Source organism: Heterocephalus glaber, unplaced genomic scaffold (genome assembly GCF_053883595.1).
Source record: "Heterocephalus glaber isolate CG9 unplaced genomic scaffold, H.glaber_assembly_v1.0 deba00001462, whole genome shotgun sequence".
Classification (NCBI taxonomy): Eukaryota; Metazoa; Chordata; class Mammalia; order Rodentia; family Bathyergidae; genus Heterocephalus; species Heterocephalus glaber.
Genome location: NW_028258309.1, coordinates 554,086 through 576,833, shown reverse-complemented (window position 1 = coordinate 576,833; position 22,748 = coordinate 554,086). Strand labels below are relative to the sequence as shown.

Here is a 22,748-nt window from a genome sequence, read left to right as displayed (position 1 = left end):
TAACATCATCTCTTCTCTCCAATCAGCACCTGGTCTCCAGCACCTGAGGACCCCATTTCTCTATCTATCTCTAGGATTTTCAGCATGGTGGGTGCTTCTTAGCAGTGAATTTACACAGTGTTTGTGTTCATGTGTTTGCTTATTTCACTTAGTATAATGTCATCAATTTTTGTTCATGTTGTGGCAAGTGTTTGTTACATTTGAAAAATGGAATTTATTACATTGGGAACAATTTGAAAATTTCAGTTGTTTTTGCTTTGAAGCTGCTGTGAAATATGCTGTTATACAAATGGCCCTACAAATACCTCTTGAGTTTCTGCATTACCCATTTTGGATAGATATCCAAAGGGGAGATTACTGGGATATGTTCAAGTTCTGTTCATTTTGTCAGTAATACCTGAGAGAAATAAAATGAGCCAGAACAAAAACACCCAAAGCAGGGTTTTTATTAAGCAACAGAGCTGCTGCACTGTCTCAAACAATGGTGAGAACAGCAACCAGGGGTTGTCTGGGTGAGATGTATAAGGGCTTGGGGAGTGTGGTGGTGGCAGATGATTGGCTATGACTGGGGGTGAGGTGGGTAAAAGCAGGTCTTTATTCTCTCTGGAGTGACTCATTTCCTGTAGGCAGGGGCCATTTTGGGATGCAGGGTTGTTGGGGCCATTTTATCTATTAGGAAACTATCATTTCAAATTCTTGATATTATTATGGAATAGGGTCAGAGGTCTCTTTTTTGTAGCTGCTTCCTGCTGGCACAGGGACAGTGATAAAGGGTAACAGATCTGGGTCCTACATGATGGGGGTGTGGTCTCCTGTGGCAAGAGGTTGATAGCTGGCCATAATGAGTTTGCTGACTGTCTGATTAGTAAAGGCCCCCAAACACTCCTGCAAGAAATTTTGAAAACAATGAACAGGCAGGGTCCAGGATAATGTAGGATAATGCAGAGGATAGTGAGGGGTCTCAGGAAAGGAAGAAGCCAGGGAAGCCATTGGTTGAAGTATCCTGGTAGACTGTGTATCTGGTCTAGGTCATGTCTACATTTTTCTATACACTCTCTGAGCTCATTCACCTTGTCTCCAACAATGCAAGACAGATTGACAAAATGACAGCACTCTTCCCCCAGGAAGAGGCGTGTTCCCCCTCTTTCTGCTGTTATTATATCTAAAGCTCATCTACTTTGGAGTACCACAGCTGTCAGGGAATTGATTTGGGAGTGCAAGATGACCAGAGAGTCAGCTACATTTTATATCCTCATTTAGCTCTTGGGATGGGGAGAAATAGAAGTGTGTTGATGTTGAGATGCCAGCAACCCCTGTGCCTATTTCTGGCAGAAGGCAGAACTCTGGCTCCCATTAGGAAAGGGTGTACAGGAAGGGCACGCTTGTTAAGATGGTGGATATTGGTAAAAATATGTCTAGCACATTTGTTGTTGATAATATTTGTTAATCTTATCTGGCAATAATCAAAGATTTTTATCATTGAATTTAGCAGCCTTTAGGCAAGAAAAATCAAGATTTTTAAAGAAATTAGAGCATGAAAAATCTAATCATGAGCACACTAAAATGGAAGGGCAGGTCTGGGAGAAAGTCACACTTAGATACTGAAATAGTGAGTGATTGTAACCTGTTGGCTCTTAGATTTTTTCATTGATAAAGGTTATCTATAAGCCTGATACTTTGTAATAAGTCTCTCTAGTTTTAGCTATAAGAAGAGACAATTTGAAGAACAAATCTCACTAAGAAATTTAAAACTCTAGGTGAGCTCTTATAGATTTTACCATAGTTTTTAATGATCTATAACTGTGGTCAGCTACCAGTGTTGCTGGAAACTCCTGGAAGGGGTCAGTGATTGGAGCCCTCTATTTGTATCTAGCTTTATTATTATGTAATTATTTTTATACCTCTTTCAGTTATTTTTTTTCTGCTGGATGTTTAAGACCAAGTTAAAGTGAGACTTGTGTCAATTAATGTGAACCTCTTGTTATCTATCACGGTCAGTTAAGCCTCCTCAGGTCAGTATTTTGGAACCATATGTAGAGACTCTGTGCTCCTCTGTCAGTGTCAGCTGTCAGGATAGGTCACAGCCTTGCTTGACAATGTAGAAATTTTTCTCTTGGAGACCCTTCTTTGGGACATGATACATTTGTCTTCTGGTGTCCAGCAATCTCCCTGCTCAGGAGGTTGAGTGACTTACAAAAGATGTAGGATTCTGTAATGAAGGTTCCCTTATGTCATGGATCTTTGTTGACCTTGAGGGGCCAGGGCCAAAATATTGGCTGTCCTCATAGCCCAGTTACCTTTTTAGTTTTGGTCTCCAAACTTTAGTTGTTGAACACCCAGAAGACTAGATCAATAGCATTAGCATTGCAATAGGAGTAGTGAACTTAACTATTACAATCTTATCTGGATAACAAGCACTTTGAAATATAGTTAGAAGACTGTTATTATTATCAATTGTGATTGTTCTAGTAGTTGAATTCCTGTAAAATTTTAACAGGGAACAAAGAATTTTAAATCAAGAGCCATAAATAGTATTTTATCATTACAATCATGATGACTTTATCTTTGTAAAACATTTAAATGTCCATCTTGGTATAAAATAGACATTGTTAAACACATTCATTATTTTTAAAACACCAAAAATTTTTATCTCAATTGTTATTTTTTTATCTAAAGAAAATATCTCAGTTCATAAATGTACCTGTCATCATAAAGAGCTGGAGTGTATGAAAAAGGCAAATACCTGAATCAAAAAGAGGTTTTTAATCATAAACAACATATTAGAAATCCTGTAAAGTCAGAAAGCACAAATACATTTAGTACACCAAAAAATTAACCATAATAATTATCATAATTATATGTATGAGACCTTATGCCCTTTAATTCTGTTTGGTACAAAATTATCTTTTTAATAAAACTTTGTTATTTGTTCTTTTTTGTTTGTTTGGACTTTTGCAGGAAATTTAATCTTTTGAAAACTACCAGTGTAAACATATCATAACAACATATTTAGAATTTATCTCTCTGTTAACAACCAAAGTAAACATAGTACAATAACATATTTAAGTAATATTTATTGATGTAAGTCTTTTATAAGGCTATGAAAACTATCGGGTCAGTCTGTTGTAAGACTACAAAACTGTTGAGGTGCCCCTAGTGAACAAAGACTGTAAAATATTTCCATGCACCTGTTCCTTTTTTTACCAAGGGGAGTCCCATTAGCAGCCTCTTTAAGTCTCTCTATTTAATTACTTTGATAAAGTTTATTTAATAACCTATAAAACCAGATTGTTACATTATTTGTAACTAATTAAAGTTTTGGAGTGATTATATTTAGACAACAATATGCATTACATCTTTTTAATCTGTTAGCAACCTGGAGGGGGAGCATGCCTTGAACTTAATAACCTTTATCTATAAACAAAATAGCTGTACAATTGGACAAACAAACAAACATATAAGACAATTTATAAAACTAGAGTGCACTCAAATATATTTAGCCAAATTGAATTATATCTTTATAATTTTTAGGTTTATAATTATAAATAAGACTAATCAAAACTTTTTGTAAGTCAATTAACAGAGATCTCTTGTAGAATTAGAATCAGAAGGAATGAAAGCTCTTTAATGGCTGTAAATGTAAACCGTTTATAACAAACTTGAAACCAACAAGCAATCATACATATTTCCTTGAAAAATCACTTCTGCACACCTTCTCAACACCCCTAACCCTTTTGGTCTTGTATATTTCTCTCTATCCTTCTAACAAGACAAACATACAAAATCGTTTCAAATCAAAAGTATATCTATTGTACTTATAGCTTTTTAAATACTTTTCCTCCATCTCACTTACTATAAACCTTCTATAACAAACTTGTCTTCAGCTGTTAAAATTCTAGTGTCCCCTTTTTTTCTTATCACAGATTGTTACATATTAAATTTTGACTGGCCACCAATAGAACAGTAGTAATCTTGAGTTCTTCATCAAGTAAATACAGAAAAGAGCAAGATAACCCATAATTACAATTCAAGAATTTACAATGCACATGAAATATTTTAATCACACCAATTAAACATCAACTCTAATTGAAACAATAACATTTATCTATTAGCTAAAATTTGCAACTTAATTTTTCTTGTAAAATCTCTTGATGTCTGGTAGAGCACAGTTGTTATTTCTCTGGATTTGTTTTAAATTCCATACCTTTGTAACAGCATCAGGCTGATAACATAGTGCTGGCCTTGGCTTTTGAAGCTAGGAGTGTTTTTTTCTCATTATTTTTTATTTGCTCTTCAGAGCTTTTTTAGCTGTTTTTAATCCATCACTTATATATTTTTTTCAGTTCTTTTAATCTGAGTACAAGCCCTGCTTGAATTTCTTTAACTTTTTTTTAGCTTTCTCCTAATATCAGTGGCTGACTGAGAGATAAAGTGAGTGTTAATGATGATCATGTCAGCTTGTGAGGTAGGATCAATTTTGCTGTATTTTTGAAGGGCCTCAATGAGGCATGACAGAAACTGTGACAGATATTTTCATGGCTCTGAGTTATTTTCCTAATTTTATCAAAGTTAACAGACTTGTGAGCTGTCTTTTTTAAACCTTCTATGAGGGAGAGTCATATGGTCTCTGTGGCCTCTATCTGCCTGGCCTAGCTGATAGTCTCATTGTGGGTCTTCTCCAGGGGATGGCCTGTGCTCCCACTGGCTTGGTGTTATTAGCAGCATGAAATTCATCTGCTGTGGTCTGGGCCACCATCCAAACTCTTTCCTTGCCCTGGGGGGAAGTGTAGAAGTCAGTATCATATGGATATTGTGTCAAGTCAGATCATAGGACAGTCATGTAATGAAATTCTTTGATGGAGGAGTCAGGGTCAGAGGAAAAAGAGCCAAGGCACTTTTTTATTTGAGAAAGATCTGTGAGTGAAAAAGGGACGTGGACTCTGATAATGCCTTCTATTCCTGCCACCTCCTGGAGGGGCATGATGGTAGATAGGGGAGGGTGGAAGGGTGGGATATCAGGCGTGAGCGTGAGGAGGGGAAATGGGAGGTGTGTGTGGTTTTGACTGCAGTGAGTGTGAACATTGTGGTGATGGTGAACATGAGGGGGTGGCTGAGGGTGCCAAGGACAATGAAGGGGAAAGATTGCAGGGTGGAGGTGGAGTGAGGGGGTTAGTCAGCTGGGGTGAAGTTAGTCACGTCTTGTTCTGAGCTGAGATTGGAAGTGGGGATGAAACTGCATGAGCAAGGTTAATCTGGGGGGTTCAGCAGGACTGACAAAAAGGACAGGTGCAGAGGTATCTGAAAGCCTCCACATAGGGGACTTCAGACCATTTGCCATTGTGATAAAAGAAATGGTGGAGGGGCCAAAGATTTAGCTCAGTGGTTCGGCTTCCTGCCTTGCAAATGTGAGGTCCCAAGTTTGATCCCTGGTACCAAAAAAAAAGAAAGAAAGAAAGAAATAGTGGAGGTCGTGAAGAACATTTGGGCCAAACATTCCATTTTCTGGCCATTGGGACCCATTATCTAATCTATATAGAGGCCATGCTTGGTTGCAACAGGAAAGAAGCCATTTAGGCTTGATGTCTCCAACAAGTCAGAGAGTTTTTACATTAGCCAATAGGCATCCCAGAGTGGTTGATCATGAGGGTTTCCATTGAGTACTTTCCATAGTAAAGGGAGGCCAGATATGTAAGGTGAGTATCAGAAAAATTCCTGAGGGGAAAAAAAGAAAAGTTCCTGAGGAGAAGGGCAAGAGGGAGGAGGGAGGGAGGAGCATCCTCGTCCCCTTTGACAATCTCCAGAGAGAGAGAGAGAGAGAGAGAGAGAGAGAGAGAGAGAGTAATCTGAGTAATCTGAGCCAATCGTGTGTCCCTCAGGGGCAGCAGTCCTGGCAACAGGTTGAGAAGAATCCTTCTGACTTGGCACTAAGATTTTTGGAGTGAAAACACTGAGAAGCAGTGGACCCAAGAGAGAGAGGCTAATCTGAGTACTCACCCAGGAATTGAAGGCCGGTGTGGGTGCTAAGTATCAGCAATGGCAGGAGTGAAGGCCCCTGGTTGGGTATTGGCTTGGCAGTGTTTGAGAAGAATGGTCAGGAGGCTAATCAACCCCAGCCAGTGGGGGGATGGTGGCAAAATCCCAATCACATCCCTCCCAGGTTTTGGCACCATTATTGAAAGAAATAAAATGAGCCTAAACATGAACACCTAAAGCATGGCTTTTATTAATGGACAGAGCTGCTGGGCTGTCTTGAACAATGGTGAGAACAGCAACCAGGGATTGGCTGGGTGAGGTTTATGAGGGTTGGGGGAGTGTGGTGGTGGCAGACAATTGGCTATGACTGGGGATGAGGTGGGAAAAAGCAGGGCTTTCTTCTCTCTGGAGTGACTCATTTCCTGTAGCCAGGGGCTGTTTTAGGATACAGGGCTCTCAGGGCCATTTTATCTAGCAGAGAATTCTATCAATACCTATATATTTTTCATAAGGGCAGCATCATTACTACATCTCACCAGAATGGAGAAAAATGTCCAAATTCTCCACATCTTTGACAAAAAATAAATTGCATTTTATTTGACTGTTGGATAACAGTTTTCCTACTGAATGAGCAATGGTATCTCTTTGCGATTTCAATTTACATTTCTCAAAATATTTTTGATAGTGAACATTTTCAATGTGTATATTATCCATTTAGATGTCTTCTTTGTAGAAGTTCAGAGCACTAGAAAATTCTTATATTAAGAAATGAGTTACAAGAGAAATAATGAGGGTCCACACTAAAAAAAAATGTATGAATTACCATGACTATTATAACATGTGGGTGGCAATAGAAATACATTCTACATTTCTGAACAAAAGAACCTTATAATGAAACCTGACATAAAGGAAGATTGACATGGATATTTGGGCTAAGACTACCAAAAAAGGCTATAGATTTCATTAAAATGAGTGCTAACCTGGTGAAATACAGTGGTATTTTGGTTCAAGAATTTAATTTAATTTATTGTACGATATTGGAAAAGATGGCCACATTTGTGTTTGGATGGGAAAATTGGCTGTGGTCCTGTTTCTGAACCAAGGCAAAGTTTGCAAATGAAAACAAAATTATGCCAAATGCCCTGTCTGTGAACCAAATTGTGTGCAAACAAAAGTGTTCATGGACACAAGTAGCACTGTACTTGAATTAAGTCTGAAAAAATAAATGTTTAAGGAAAAGTCATGTGTGAGTACCTTAAAATTTATTTTACAATGAAGCTAAAATATGCATCCACATGGATTTTCTAGCATATATTTTGAAAATAATTCAGAATTTGATGACTTCTAATTTAGTATGTGGCCTTAAACTCTTGTGCCCAGATCGCTAGGTCCCCAAAGACCACCAAGGAGCCGATTCCGATGCAAACACATGAGGGTCGTTTATTCAAGCTCGAGGAGGGACTCTCATCTGACACCGACGCAGCGGGTCAGGATTGAGAGCCCAGACTCTAAAACACCAGGGGTTTTTATAGAGGTTACAGCAAGGCGCGGGGTTTTCAAAAAGGCGTGGGGTTTCAAATCACATGCAAATCACACGATTGGCTAGCATTTAGCAAGTTTTGAAAGTTTAAACCTGATTGGCTGTGCCTTGTGCTCTGAACTGCAAACGGCTGCTCAAGTCATCGAAAAGAACATCTGGGATACTGGGGTATTGGGGTAACTACTGATTAGCTGTTGCAGGCCATCAAGAAGAGCATCTGGGACATTGAGGCAGCTACTGATTAGCTGTTGCTAGGCTAGTTGCTAGGGGACTGCTGAACATTATCACAGGCAGGTGGCCAAAGTACATCTTGTGGTTTTTCTTGGAACTAGAGTTTATGTCCAGGCCACCTTACTCTAAGATGGAGCCAAATTTTAAAATGGAGTCACTCAGGCCTCACAAAACCATTTAAAATGCTTGACATTTAACAGAGATGTTATTGTCCTCTAAACATTTATATTTTTAAAAAACATTTAGGTCATAAATTGTTGTGTCAAAAATAGAGTCTTGCTATAAAATGGCATATCCTTTTTCCAAATGGGTTCTTCATTTAAAAGTGTACATTTCTTTGACTAAGTCACAGGCTAATTACACTAGGGAAATTTTCGAGGTTGACAATGATCTCTACCTATCACTGATGTGTCTGTGTTTAGGGTAAACCATACTAATACTCCATGGAAAATTACAATCAGACCTCTACCAACTTGATCCTCCTGGGCCTGTTCCCCCATCAAGTCTTGGCCTTTTCCTCTTCACATTCACTGTCCCCATCTTCCTGATGGCCCTGGCTGGCAACCTGTGCATGGTCCTGCTCGTTCTCCTGGATGCCCAGCTCCACACACCCATGTACTTCCTGCTCAGACAGCTCTCCCTCATGGACCTCATTTACATGTGGACCATTCTGCCCAAGATGGCCTCTGGTTTCCTTTTTGGAAACAAGTCCATCTCCTTCATTGGGTGTGGGATTCAGTGTTTCTTCTTTGTGGCCTTAGCAGGTTCAGAAGGACTGATCCTGATGTCTAAGCCCTATAACTATTACATGGCTAATTGCTTCCCTCTGCACTACCCCATCCACATGAACAGAAGAGTGTATGTGCTGATGATCCTGGGATCCTGTGCAATGGGTGTTGTCAACTCCTGTGCTCACACAGCCTACATCCTCCATATCCCTTACTGCAGCTCCAGGACCATCCATCATTTCTTCTGTGATATCCCAGCCATGGTGACTCTGTCCTGTGGGGACACCTGTGTCTATGAGTACACTGTGTTCCTCAGCACTATCATCTTTCTCCTGTTTCCTTTTCATGGTTATCCTGGGTTCCTATGGGAAGATTCTCCTTGCTGTTGACCACATGTGCTCACAGGAAAGCAGGAAGAAGGCCTGTTCCACCTGCAGTGCCCACCTCACCATGATGACTTTCTACTATGAACCCTTTGCTTACACTTACCTCTACACAAATTCAGTTCAGTCACCAGCAGAGGACAAGGTTTGGCTGTCTTCTACACCATCCTCACCCCAGTGCTCATCCCTGTGATGTACAGCCTGAGGAACAAGGAGGTGCTGGGCACACTGGGAAGAGTGACTCTGAGAATCTGCTCTGGGAAAATGTAGGCAATTTTATGCCTCAATATGCTGAGCAGTGGATGGCCACTAGAAAAAATATTTCATGCTGTGACCTCAGTAATTACAATTAATCTTTAGGATTTAACTTTTTAAGATATGACATAACAATTGGGTGTTTAAGTTGATAATTTTTATTTTTTTTGCTTCTTCTCCACCAAAATAATGAGCACATATTTATCATTAATGTGAAAATGGTACTTTATTAACATGGAGAAAAGTCAAAGAAAAATGAGGAAACCATTGCAATGTTTCAAAATATGTGGTCTGATCCAAAATTTATTGAATATTTAATTAAAAAAATAATACAATAAAAGACATTGCCAGGAATCCCCCTCTAAATCCTTCATTTCAATGGAGCACATTTATCCCATCTTTGTTGCCACTTTTTTAAGCAGTTATGTGGGCCTGTTTCCTGTCCTTAGTTGGGCTGTGGTGGTCCCCTGCATGTCCTGAATTGATTCAAACCATTTCCCTTCCATGGTTATTCTGACTCTGGAGAAGAGGCAGAACTTGCATGCTTCCATAGCTGGTGGAGAAAGTGGATGAAAACATACCTTTGACTTTTTCCATCAGATTGTACTGATCAGCAGAATTCACCATATTTTTTTTTATCTCACCTCTACTGACATCAAAAAGAGGTTTCTAGAACTGTATCAGAAGTAACAAGACCCAGGGTAAACATGCTCCAAGTGAGGAAAAAATTTTGACAGGAAATAAATTCAATGTGTCTTTCCTCTTTTATCACTTTAAAAATAATTAAACATATTACTTATATTGTGATCTCCTCCTGTATTAACATGTTGATCCTCCATTTTTGTATAACTTAAGTTTAGTAAACTAGCCCAAATTACAATAAAAATTTGTGGTGGTCAGACATTACTGAAAATTTATTTTATTTATTGTATACTAAATTACACTTGTGGCATTCTATGTAGTTTCTAAATATTTTACCTCCTTCATATTATTTTCTCTAATGGCACACTCTTAAAGGATAGTGCAAAAAATGTTTTTTCAAAATGCTCATGATAACTTAGAACAATAAAGATGATGAAGAAATTTTCTGAGATATCCAGGGTATTTTTACTATGCTGAAGGAAGTGGGGAAAGCTTGTGTTTTCTGTGACTCAGATCTGGGATTATCTAATTGAATCCTTATAGAAGCTATTTAGCACAATGTTTCCCTGGAGTTCAGTAATGATGTCTGGAAAATGCCAATTCATCTGTTATTTTAACTCAGAGTAAAGAAGATTTCCTTTCAAATGTGAGTATATCTAGTAAAATTATTGTTGTCTGACAACAGATGAAAAGAAAAATGTAGAAAGTGAAAGGGGAAAGGCTTGCTTATCCAGATTCTGAGAGTGGCGATGACTGACATGTCCCTTCTGGGGACAGTGACATCCCAGACCAGGAGAGCTGCTCCTGAACAGGGGACAGGAACATGAGGATGAGCACTTAAGGTTTGCTTCAGTACCTACTAATTAAAATATTAGACTGCAAAATTCCCCAAAAGCAAGACTTGTTTCATTCAAAATGTATGAGGTGAAAATTTCTCATCACAAGGAGTTTTATGCTAATGTCATAATGTGGAAAAGAGCAGTAATTTCTTCTTTGTGAAAATGGTACATCATCACACTCGTGTGATACTCAAATTTGGAGAAAAATAAATATTAGTGTTGGTGTTTTCTGCTACTCTCCAAGTACTTACTAAACTCAGTACACCATAAGGACAAAAACCCTCCCATTCTGCCAAAGTGGAGAAACAATACAACAGTTGCAGGTTAACTTCATCCATGTTTTAATTGTGATAAATACAGTCAGCACTCAAATGATTTCATTCTTAGCTATTTTACCATTTTAAAGACCTGTTAGTCTGCACCTCACTGCCTTCCTCCAAGACTTCATTCTCTGTGTTATATTTCTTTTTTTAGCAATTGATGTGAATATAATTTGGAATCTGATATTATCAGCTAGAGTTCTTACCTGAACACTGAAAAGTGAGTTCATTCCAATTTAAAGCAAAGTAGAATGCTCCCAAATGTTTGAACCCTTAAAGGATGACCAGGATGGAGAGGAATCTAGTCTGAAGATTGCCACCTTGAATTGGCAATTTCCAATGCACATCTGTGAATGAGTCATGGGAGGTACTGTTCTTCCCATAATTGGTGTGGTCAGAAGTCCTAGTACCAAGGGATGAGGTCCTGGGTGCACTGGGTGTTTATCCATTCTTCCTAAGACAATACCTTTGGCCTATCTCACAGAGAAGCCTGGGTTAGGAGCTCAATGTACAGGCAGCACTAAGTATAGCTGTGATCAAGGCAGGGGCGATAGGGTGGGTAAATATGTCAGGAATACTGACATGGTTTCTTCCACAATCATTCCTTTGCTCATGAGTTTATTGTAAAAATCATAATCCCTGTGTGGGGGGACATTTATTTGCATTTTACACTGCTCTGAATGATGTTTTTATTATTTTGATCCATCAGAGCTTCCTAGAGCATATACAAAATACACCAACATCCTGTGAGTCAGAAAAGTAGCTCTGACATCAAGCATCTCTGGAGCCCACAGTGCCCACCACTGCATGTCTGACTGGTCAGTGAGAGTGGGATGGACCCAAGACTGGCAGGGGGCCGGAGCCCCAGGCAGTCACAGCAGGCACTGATAAACTGAGGTGCCCTCAGCTAGCACCGGGGCATCCTGCACAGATGCAGTACATCAGGACCATGCTTCTGTGGGTCTATCTGCCAGAGTCCTCATTCTTACTCTATATAAGTAGGTCAGAGTCAGTGATTTCCTTGTATATCTTGAACTGCAGAGAAGCACAGTTTGACTCCCACTTTATGCATTTTGTAAAAGAAGTACTGTTACCTGTCTCATTCTCTGAAGAGCTAAATGTGTGCCTGCAGCTGCTTCCATCATTCTTTCAATCTCCTGTCCACTCTGTCAAATCCTTTCCCTTTTACTATGTTGTTATTGTTGTTGTTATTATTATTATTATTATTATTATTATTATTTTGTTCCAGGGATAAAACTTGGGACCTTGAACCACTGAGCTAAATCCCCAGCCCACTATGCTATTTTTTTAGAGCATATTGAATATTCAGAGCAGTATCCAGGGTAGACTAAAACATTGACTGTTCTAATGACAAATTTTGGCAATGAATTGGGAAGAATGTTGAAAGGAAATTACAGACACTGTTCTAATTCATTATTGCTTGAAAGCTTTTCATGAGAAGAAAGGAAGGGGCCTATCTGTGCCCCTTCACACACTACAAATACATGGCTGTGCTTTGAGGAAACATGCTAACATTTTTGCACCATTATAAGAAACAGATTTGGAAGCAGAAGAAAAAAGTTTTTAGACAAACTGTTAAATTTTGAAGACAGCAAAGAAAGAATAAGAAAATCTCTATTTTAGGGTAAGAAGGTTTTGTAGCAAGTTAGTAATTAATTTGGAGTTTGCACTGCTAGTTTTAATATCATTAGTGCTTTACTTACAGGATGAACTAATTCTTCATTCCTAATTTGGACTCCACTTTATACTCATGGAATTTTTTAAGGAATTATATGAAAAAATCATTATTGTGTAAATTTAAAACATTTTTTCCATTAAGTTTATTGGTACATTTTAGGGATAAAATACAGTTACATTCATGATTGGGATTTTGTACCATTACTTGAGTATCTTGGTTCTTATTTTTTCCCCTTCCTCTGCCCTCCCTTCACCCCCTCCACCTTTCCCTGTTTGCAAAGACTTTGTTTCCATTTCTTTCCATTTCTCATATTTTTTTCTTTTCCCTTTTTTCCTTTTCCCCTACCCCTCCAACTTCCCCTGCTCCTTTAGACCTTTTCTTCCTGTTACACAATATCAATTACACATTTTTAAAATTACAACATCAAGATCTAGGAGACATTACCACAGATTTCACAGAATTTAAAAGGATATAGAAAGCATATTTCAAAAATGAGTTTTGAAAAAAAATTTGATAACTTCTAAGAAGTATCTTTGAAGACAAATTAATGAAACTAACTCTGGAGGAAATATAAAGTTTGAATAGCACCTATTAAAGAAAGCATATTCCTAGCATGAGAACCTACCTATATGACAACAGCAGGCTCATAAACATTTTAACTGATAAATTATATCAAACAATGAAATCAGAAAAAAGAAGGGACACTTCTCCCCTCATTTTAGGAACTCAACATTGTGCTAATCCTAAAACTGGATAAAGATAATAGATGAAAAAAGTATGAACATAGATAGAAATTTGTTTAACAAAACAAACTATTAGAAGTCAGATCTGGCAGGATGTAGAAAGTGGTTTTGTTATAGGGATGGCAGTGTTGGTTCAGCATTGGAAGATCCACCCCCAAAAGTCATCAATTTAACAGAGGAAAGGAAAAAGCCATATGATCCTGTCACTAGTTGGAGTAAAAGTATTGGACTAAATTCCACAGCTGTTCATGGCAAAAGCTATCAGGAGACCAGAAGTAGAACAGAAACTTCTCAACAGATTAATGACATGTACTCCATACTTCCACTGAGAACACTTTATATGAATGGAGAAGATATAATGCTTTCTCCTTAAGGTGAGGAACAAGGGAAGATATACTTACTCTTTATCTGTCCATTAAACTTTGAAACGTAGGCCCCACCAAAATAGTCTGGCAATAAAATGACACAATTAGGCTAGGATTGGCAAGTTAGAAGCAAAATCTTTAAATGTAGATGAAATGATCATCTACAGAGAAAATACCAAGAAATCTCTAGGAGCCCCTAGAACTTGTATTTGAATTTAGCAGGATTAGAGAATACAAGGTATATATAAAAATTAAAGTCTGTGTACACTTGCTATAAATGAAGAATTGGATATTGAAATTTAAAAGTTATGTAGGCATACAAAGGACCTAGAAAAGTTAAAAAAAACAGTGTTGGAAGGCTTTTAGTACCTACTTTTAAGACTTCTTCTAAAGCTACAGTAATCAAGGCAGTGTTGGTGTAAGGAAAGACATATAGATCATTGGAATAAAACAGAGAATCTAGAAATAAAACCACACATATATGGTCCACTGAGTTTTGAAAGATTATTTAGCATTAGCATTTTATAGAACATAAACTCAATTCAAGAGTTGAGGAAAAGATAGTGTTTTCAGCAAATGATACTAGGATACCTGGTATCCGTATATAAAAAATTAACCTCAACCCTTTATTTCCATACATGAAAGCAACTTGAAGGGATCTATGAACCTAAATATGAAAGCCTAAAAGTATAAAACTTTAAGGAGAAGTTATAAGGAAAAATGTTTATGAATTCAGGATAGGCAAGAACTACCTAGGATACAAAAGACATGATGTATAAAAGAAAAGAATTGATGAATGAGATTCCATCAAAATTTAGAACTTGAAATGACATCATTAAAATGAAAAGTAGTCCTTAAACAGACCATATTTACAATGCATATAACCTATGACCAGAATATATAAAGAATTCTTAGAGCTAATTAATAGAAAACCCAATTAAAAAGTAGACATAAGATGATAAATAGCCAGTATAGCACAAGGAAAGGTGTGCAAATCTATAATCAGAAAAATACTAATCAGTACAATAACAAGACTGAATTATACACTCATTAGGGAGATGAAGTTAAAACTTTTAAAAGCCTTGTCATGACTTTTTCTTTTTGTTGGAATCTCCCCCTTTGTGTTTAATTTGCCATGCCCAATGGATTAATTCTGCTGGATTTCCTGGGGTTGTGATCCTCCTTATCTTTTCCTAGGGTATTGTCAAATTTTTTGGAGTACCGGTTTGATATTCATGAAATTCCTGAGGTGCTCTTTATCATGAAAGTATCTTATTTCTCCATGAATTTTGAAAGATAGTTTTGCAGGGTACATCAAACTGGGTTGGAGGCTATTTTCCTTTAGGGCTTGAAATACATCACTCCAAGCTCTTATTGCCTTGAGGGTTTGCATTGAGAAGTCTGCTGTGATTCTGATGGGCTTTCCTTTGTATGTGATTTGTTTCTTTTCTCTCACTGCTTGTAGAATTTTGTTCTGTTGGATTTCTAGAATCCTAACTATTATATGCCTATGTGTAGATTTTTTTGATCAAGGCTATTTGGAGTTCTATATGCCTCACTAAAATCACTTCCCTAAGAAATTATAAACAAAATTTTGCACTAGATCAGTGGTGGCAACCTATGGCATGATATTACTTATTTTTCTTTTAAGACAAAGCATATTGATATATGTTATTTTTTCTAAACTAAAACTTCAATATTCAGTTTAACTGGAGTGTTTGTACTTTGTGATACATTAGTGAGCTTGGGGTTGAAGTCTAGGCACTCATCTCTGAAAGGTTTGCCGTCACTGCACTAGATGGAATATAAGGATATTTTTACATGTAAATTTTCATGTCTGATTTAAAGGAGAGGATTGAAGCTGCTTATATGTAGTTGTTTCTATAAAGTCATTTTGATATGCTTATCTGCCAACTAGAAGATACATTTATCATAAAGGTTTAATAAACATTTAAATAAAGGAAAATGAGTCATTAAGATTTTGTTTCTTTTTCTCTACTACTCTTTTGCAGAGAGAACACTGGAATTTGGATGGGGGTCTGTGAAGCTTAGTATGCTGTCACACTATGATGAATCTATAAACATACACAATATTTTAATAATCAGGCTAAGGAATTTTTTCCTCTGTATAATTAATACTGTATTGCGAACTCCTTTGCTCCTATAAATTATCTCATGTTTTTCCTCATCAAAGTCAGATTTTCAGACAAGGAGAGACCCTCACCCTGGCCACACTCACAGGTGAGGGTCTAGGAGCAGATTTCCATGCAGATCCTAGGTTCTTCCTTCCCTGGAAGCTGGCACTCACTCTTGGATGGGGCTTTCTACCATACAATGTTGTCTTCTATCTCCTATGGAGGAGAGTCTAAGCCAGCCACTTGGTCCACAGGCTCTGCTACCCAAAGCCCTGTCCATCACAGGGTCCCAGACATAAAATCCCCACCTCCACAGTAGGCTGATCCTTGGACTGCAATTACTGAGCACCTTGCCTTGTTTGGAAGCTCTCCACATTAGCTCCCTTCACTATAGTTAGTGTTGTGCTCTGTGGTCATGCTTTTCACACTGGCAGTTGCAAATGATGGCTGCCTGCTTTTTTTTTTTTAGATTTTTAAAGAAATAATGTTGATCATAAAACTCAATATTCACAAATAAAAAAGAGAATGTAGATATTAAAAAGGAATGCTTAATTGCAACATGAGCTATACCCATTTACCTGCCTTCTCAACTGTATTAACATTTTTACCTCTTTTCCAGGATGTCCTATCAAATATTTAGTCTGAAATAAACATGAATTGAGCTGAACTTAATCAGGGCTCTGCTTTCTTCCATGCCTCCATGATATCCAGGAACATCATACTTTTCTTTTCCCTTGTCCTCTCTCCCTCCAACTGTCCCTCCAAGCCCTGACTCCCCAGACAGGGATTGTCCTGATGACCAGGGCTGGCCAATGTTGGTCCTGTACATCTGACAGACTATGTGGGAGAATATACTAAACACACACACACACACACACACACACACACACACACACACACCCCACATCTTATTTAACTGTGGTTCCTCATTCTAATTATTCCACTTAGATAAGTAACTGTCCAATTTGGAGGCCTTGGCAGGCACCTAAAATATTTTGGATTCTCACAAAGCTAACTGACTTATAAAAAGATTGTCTTATTTGATAAATAAGGACCACATATCAAATAGTGTAAAAAGGAGGCCTAAGTAGATGATTAGCATAACATACATTAAAACTGATGGAATAGTTGTTAGTATCAAAGCTCTTTTAATATATAATTTCACCAAATTTCTTGTAGAATTCAGCAGTGAAGCCATCAGGACCTGGGCTTTTCTTTGTTGGTGAAATTTAATTACATTTTCAATTTCATTGACTGATATTGGGTTGTTTAGATTTTTTATATCTTCTTGGTTCAGCTTTAGTAATTCATATGTGTCTAGGAAACTGTCCATTTCATCTGTGTTTTCCTTCTTATTAGAATACAGGTTCTTGAAGTGAGTATTGATGAGCCTCCAAATTTCTGTAGGATCTGTTGTAATTTCACCTTGTCATTCCTAATTGTATGGATTTGAGGTTTTTCTTTCCTTTTTCTGATAAGGTTGGCTAAGGGTTTGTCAATTTTATTTAGTCTTTCAAAGAACCAACTCTTTGATTCATTGATTTTTTTTGTATTGTGCTCCTGGAATCCATTTCAATAATTTCCGCTCTGATCTTTATGATTCCCTCCTCCCTTTCATGAACTTCGGGTTAGCCTTGCTCTTCCTTTTCTAGAAGTTTGATGTTTAACATTAGCTTATTTCAGTTCACTTTTTTTTCTTAATAGGGCATTCACTGCTATGAATTTCTCTCATAGGACTGCTTTCATTGTGTCCCATAAATTCCAATATGTTGTACTGACATTATCATTTAATTGTAGAAACTGTCTGATTTCTTATTTGATTTCATCTGTGACCCATTGCTTGTTCAGAAGTATGTTGTTCAATTTCCATGTGTTTATGAAATTAAATTTCCATGTGTTTACAAATTTCTTGTGGTTTCTTTTGCTATTTATCTGTAATTTCATTGCTGTATGGTCTGATAATATGCATGGGATAACTTCAATGCCTTAGCATTTATTTAAACATGTTCTAAGAGCTAGCATGTGGTATATTTTGGAGAATGTCCAATGTGCAGCTGAGAAGAACGTGTATTCTGATTTTGCGGGGGAGGAACACTCTGTAGTTAAGTCAATTGGTTCAAGAGCTTGGTTCATTTCCAGTATTTCATTGTTGATTTTATTGTCTAGTTGATAACTACATTTATGACAGTGGTTACTGAGTTCCACCACTACAACTGTATTAGTGCTTATTTGCTTTTTCATGTCCATTAGTATTTGTCTTATATAGTTGGATGTACTGATATTTGGGGGATATATATTTATGATTGTCATTTCTTCCTCTTGGTTTGGTACTTTTACTAGATACAGTGACCTTCTTCATCTCTCTTAATTAGTCTTGGCTTGAAATCCACTTTTTCTGCAAATAGAATATCTAACTCTGCTTTTTTTCTGAATTCTGGTCACATAGACTTTTTTTTAACAGATACACTCAGCCACCTCATCTTTGACAAAGAAGTCAAAAACCCTCACTAGAGTAAAGATAGACTCTTTAATAAATGGTGCTGAAAAAACTGAGTTTCAACTTGCCAAATAGAATATTACAAATAGAACCATATCTCTCACCATGCACTAAACTAGAACTGAAATGGATCAAAGATCTAAATATTAAAGCAGAGTTGCATAAATAATACATGTTAATCACAACAACAGACTGGTATTGGACACAAGAGAAACTATAAGCTGGAGGCAAAATGGATCTTTAATGATAAAACTTTTTTAAAGATAAAAAATTACAGCTTCTTCATTTTAAGTGTGGACACCACTTCCCCAGCATTCCTGAAAGTAAGGAAGGTTGAACCTTTGCTGTGCCCTATGGAAAGCCAACCCTGAATCCATGTTGAGTGCCTGTTTCCTTCTTTTTCTCCCCCCTTTCTACATATCAAGATTCAGTGCTCTCTAACATACTGAACTGATGCCTTCAACCGTTGATCAATTATGATTAAACTGGTGTTTCCATTCTCTCATATTTTCAATAGCAATTTGGCAAATAATCCAGGAGCTAGTCCCTAGATTCTGGCCTTTGACAGAGGTACCTGACAACAAAATAAAAAGAGGTAATACAAAATAAAAATTAAAAAGTTTAACAAGGCTGTAAGTGCTGGGCCTAAAAATATGCTGTGGGTAACTTAAATCAAGGTAAAACCCATTGTCTGTGTTTCATTTTTTATCCATCTCTTTTTTTTCTTAAATATATATATTTATTGGTACATTTTAGGTATAAAAATACATTTACATTTATCATTAGGTGTTTGTACTGGAACACGATGCATCTTAGTTTTTATTTTTTCTCCCATTACCTGTGCACGCTTCACCCACTCCTCCCTTCCCTATCTACACAGAGTTTGATTCCATTTTTTTCTCATATTTTTTTTCTTTCCCTTCTTCCCTTTCCCCTTTCCCTTCCACCATCCCCAAACCCTTGGACCTTTTCTTATTTCAAATTATCAATTATTCATTTTAATCATTTTCATCCTTATTTACACTTTCAGTTTCTCACATTAGAGAAACTTTTAATGCATTAACATTTGGCATGGCTTCCTGCTCAGGTCTGCACATAAGCATGGTCTTCACTTAGAGAGTTTCTGTCTAGGAGTCTGTCTTGACCTAGAAAATATCCTCTTCAAAGACTGAGCACACCAAGGTACTTCCAAAATGTGCTGGGACTAGTAAGTGCCAGCTTTTGTCACAACATTGCTCTAACCTGGCAGTCATCTTGGATTCCAAGATCAGGAGCACTGCAAAGGGAGGTCACCCAGGGAGAGCAGTGAGCCCCACTGTGGAGCCAAGGCTGCTCCCCTAATCAGGAGTTATTTTGCCTGAGGGGAGGATTGCACCCTAAGGCCTGGGGGATTCCTCTCAGCCCCCTCACAGTTTCACCCTGAGCTGAGGCCCTGCCATACCCAGCCAGGGGCCTACCCTGCTAGAGAAGCAAACCCCCTGGCCATGGAAGGCCCCATTCTTGCTTTCCTCCCCTTATGCAGAAATCCTCAGAGTGTCTCTTAGCCCCTTCCTGGTGATCTTGGGATTGTGTCTGTCCTTCCTGTCATGGTCTCCTGACCAAAGGTTTTTCTCTCCCCTCAAAGTTGCTCTCATTTCATCAATGGACATTTGGGGCTGGAGCCCAAGGCTGACTGTGGGAACACTCAGCTGTGGCTGTCATCTGGTCACAAATTAAAAAGTCTCCCATTGTTACAAAATGCATTAATACATTTATAATTCTTAATCTGAGGACAAATAAATACAAATGTGAGAATTGAACACATTTCTGGAACATATTACTAATTTTTTAAAAAGGTAAATGATATTTCAGGAATAATTTGTGTCATACTGTGTTATACATGAAGTTGTTATATTCAAATATTTCAAATGATTCAAATTACAAATAATTACATTGAGACAAAGAATGAAGAAGAAACTAGTGATAAAATTAAAAATTATGTTAACATTGTGTTTTATGGGAATTTTCAAAAATATAGAGAAACTAGAAAACAGAGAGACATATAGAGAGATAGCAACACAACCCTGAAGGAGATAGGTATAGAAGGACCTTACTGAAGCTAATATGAGCTACTTATGACAAACCAGAGGCAAATATTTTATTAAATGGGAAAAAATGACAACTTTACCTCTGACATCAGGAGCAAGACAAAGATGCTCACTATCACCAATTCTGCTCGGCATTATACTTAAAAGATTAACCAGAAAAATTAGACAAGAGAAATAAGTAAAATGGATAAATATAGGCAAGGAGTCAAATTGTTATGATATGCACACGACATAGTATTTTACATAGATGACCCAAAGAATTGCAGCAAAACCCTCTTAGAATTCATAAAAAATTTAAACAATTTAGCAAGATACAAAATCAACACACAGAAATCTATAGTGTTTGTGTACACCTATAGTGAACTCAAGGAGAAAGAAATAAAAAAATAAATTCAAAATACCATGAATATCAAATATCTTACAATTAACCTAACCAAGCAAGTTAAAAATTTCTGATGTGAAAACTACAGTCCTCTTAAAAAGGAGATTGAAAAACACATGAGAAAATGAAAAATTGTCTTCTCTTCCTGAATAGTCAGAATCAATATTGTTAAAATGGCCATACTTTCAAAACTGATAGATTTATAGGATTTCCAATAAAAATACCAATGGAATTGCCTGCAGAATTAGAGAAAAAATTCCAAAATTAATGTGGAACAAGAAGAGATTCAGAATAGAAAAAGCAATTCTGGGCAACAAGAATAAAGCAGTAGACATCATAATATCTGGCTTCAAGTTATAGTCCAAGGTTAGAGTGATAAAAATGACATCATACTTGAAGTAAGCAAATTAACCAGAACCCCTCCAATAGCCTGCACCTGAATTTTACACTTTTTCCTCCCCAGATTGCCTATTCAAAGTGACAACTTAACCAACACCTCTCTGACATTGTGGTTAAGAAGAAAGGACAGGACAATTCTTGTCTTGTGGTTAAAAACAAAGGCCAGGACATATTATATTGCAGCCCAAACCATAAAGATATGACTTTCTTGCCAGATCCCCAAAATTGGATTTTAATCTACTTCTATACCCTTGTGCTTGTTCAAAGATGAGATCATGACATTCTATTGTGTTGCTTTTCACTTTAAAAACTGGGCTTCCTTGCTTGATATGTACCAAGGAAGATGGGAGTACAAGCTCATCCTTGGTCACTGACTATTAAAAAAACTCCTTCAATTTAGAAATTTTCATGATATGATATTTTGCTGAGACAGCTATAACAGTACTGACACTAAAACAGTCATACTGTTATGGATGAGCAAGTTTGAAAAATAGATATGCACCACACTCTGTGCCAAATTTGAGTCAGTTTATTATAGCTGGTGGCTGAGGAGGGGCTAGTGCTCAGAAAGTTTCCTTGGCAATGGGAAGCAGTTCGATTTCTCCTTTTAAATCACACTTTCATTGGGGAGGGCTCAGGGGAGACCAAGTAGAATCTTACAGAAGCAGAATCATGCTAGGTTAGTGGGGGGTACAAGGAAGTTTCACACACTAGGTGAGCTACAAAACATCCTGCAACTACAGCAAGTTTACTGCCAAGCAGGATGTGGGGATTTTGGGTACTTTGTTCAAGTGCAAGCACTTTGTTCAAGCACAGGTACAAAATGGCACTGAGGCACAAGATGGAGTCAGAGGCTACATGCTATTTTACAAAGTTGATTATCGAAATAAGAACACAAGGCCTAATCAAGACCCCAAGAAAAAGCAGGATTAAGGTACCAGCCAGTCCAGTTATAATGTTAGTTACCCAAGGGCTCCAATTGAACAGGTTATGACACAATGAGTTTTTACTTTCCTTCTTCTGACTTCTATCTAGATTTTCGTTGACATTTTGAAGTGTATTGCAGATTACACCAGACTTGTTGGCATAGAAACAACATGCCTCCCCTAGAACAGCACATAATCCTCCTTGTGAAGAGCACTAGATCGAGCCCCCTTTGATTCTGGAGGAGCATCTCAGCTAGGGACTCTACTTGGGAGTGAAGAGCCTCAATTGCATATTGGAGGCTTCCTAGGTCAGTGTCTACCTGTTTTGCCAAAGTTGAGCGTCCAAGTTCTCCTGTAGCCAATGTGGCAGTTCCAAGTGCTGCTGAGACAGCTACCCCCAATCCCCCAAAACTGGAATGACTATGGAGATTGCTCACTTTTCTGTATGGTAGTCCTGGGGGTGCTAAGAAATCCCATTCCTGCAGTCCTCTTTACACATAAACTTGAGGAAGAACTTGCACCAGGATGCACAAGACTTCAGGGCTAGTACCTCCCTCAAGAATTCTGACACACCTAGTGACCTGAGGCACAAGCTGGCCAAGTG

The 22,748-nt window shown here is 37.7% G+C and overlaps 1 pseudogene; it reads left to right on the top strand.

Annotated features, from left to right (window-relative positions):
* The first annotated feature begins 5,821 nt into the window (after positions 1 to 5,821).
* On the top strand, positions 5,822 to 16,186 carry LOC147826698 (olfactory receptor 2L3-like; annotated as a pseudogene).
* The last annotated feature ends 6,562 nt before the right edge of the window (positions 16,187 to 22,748 follow it).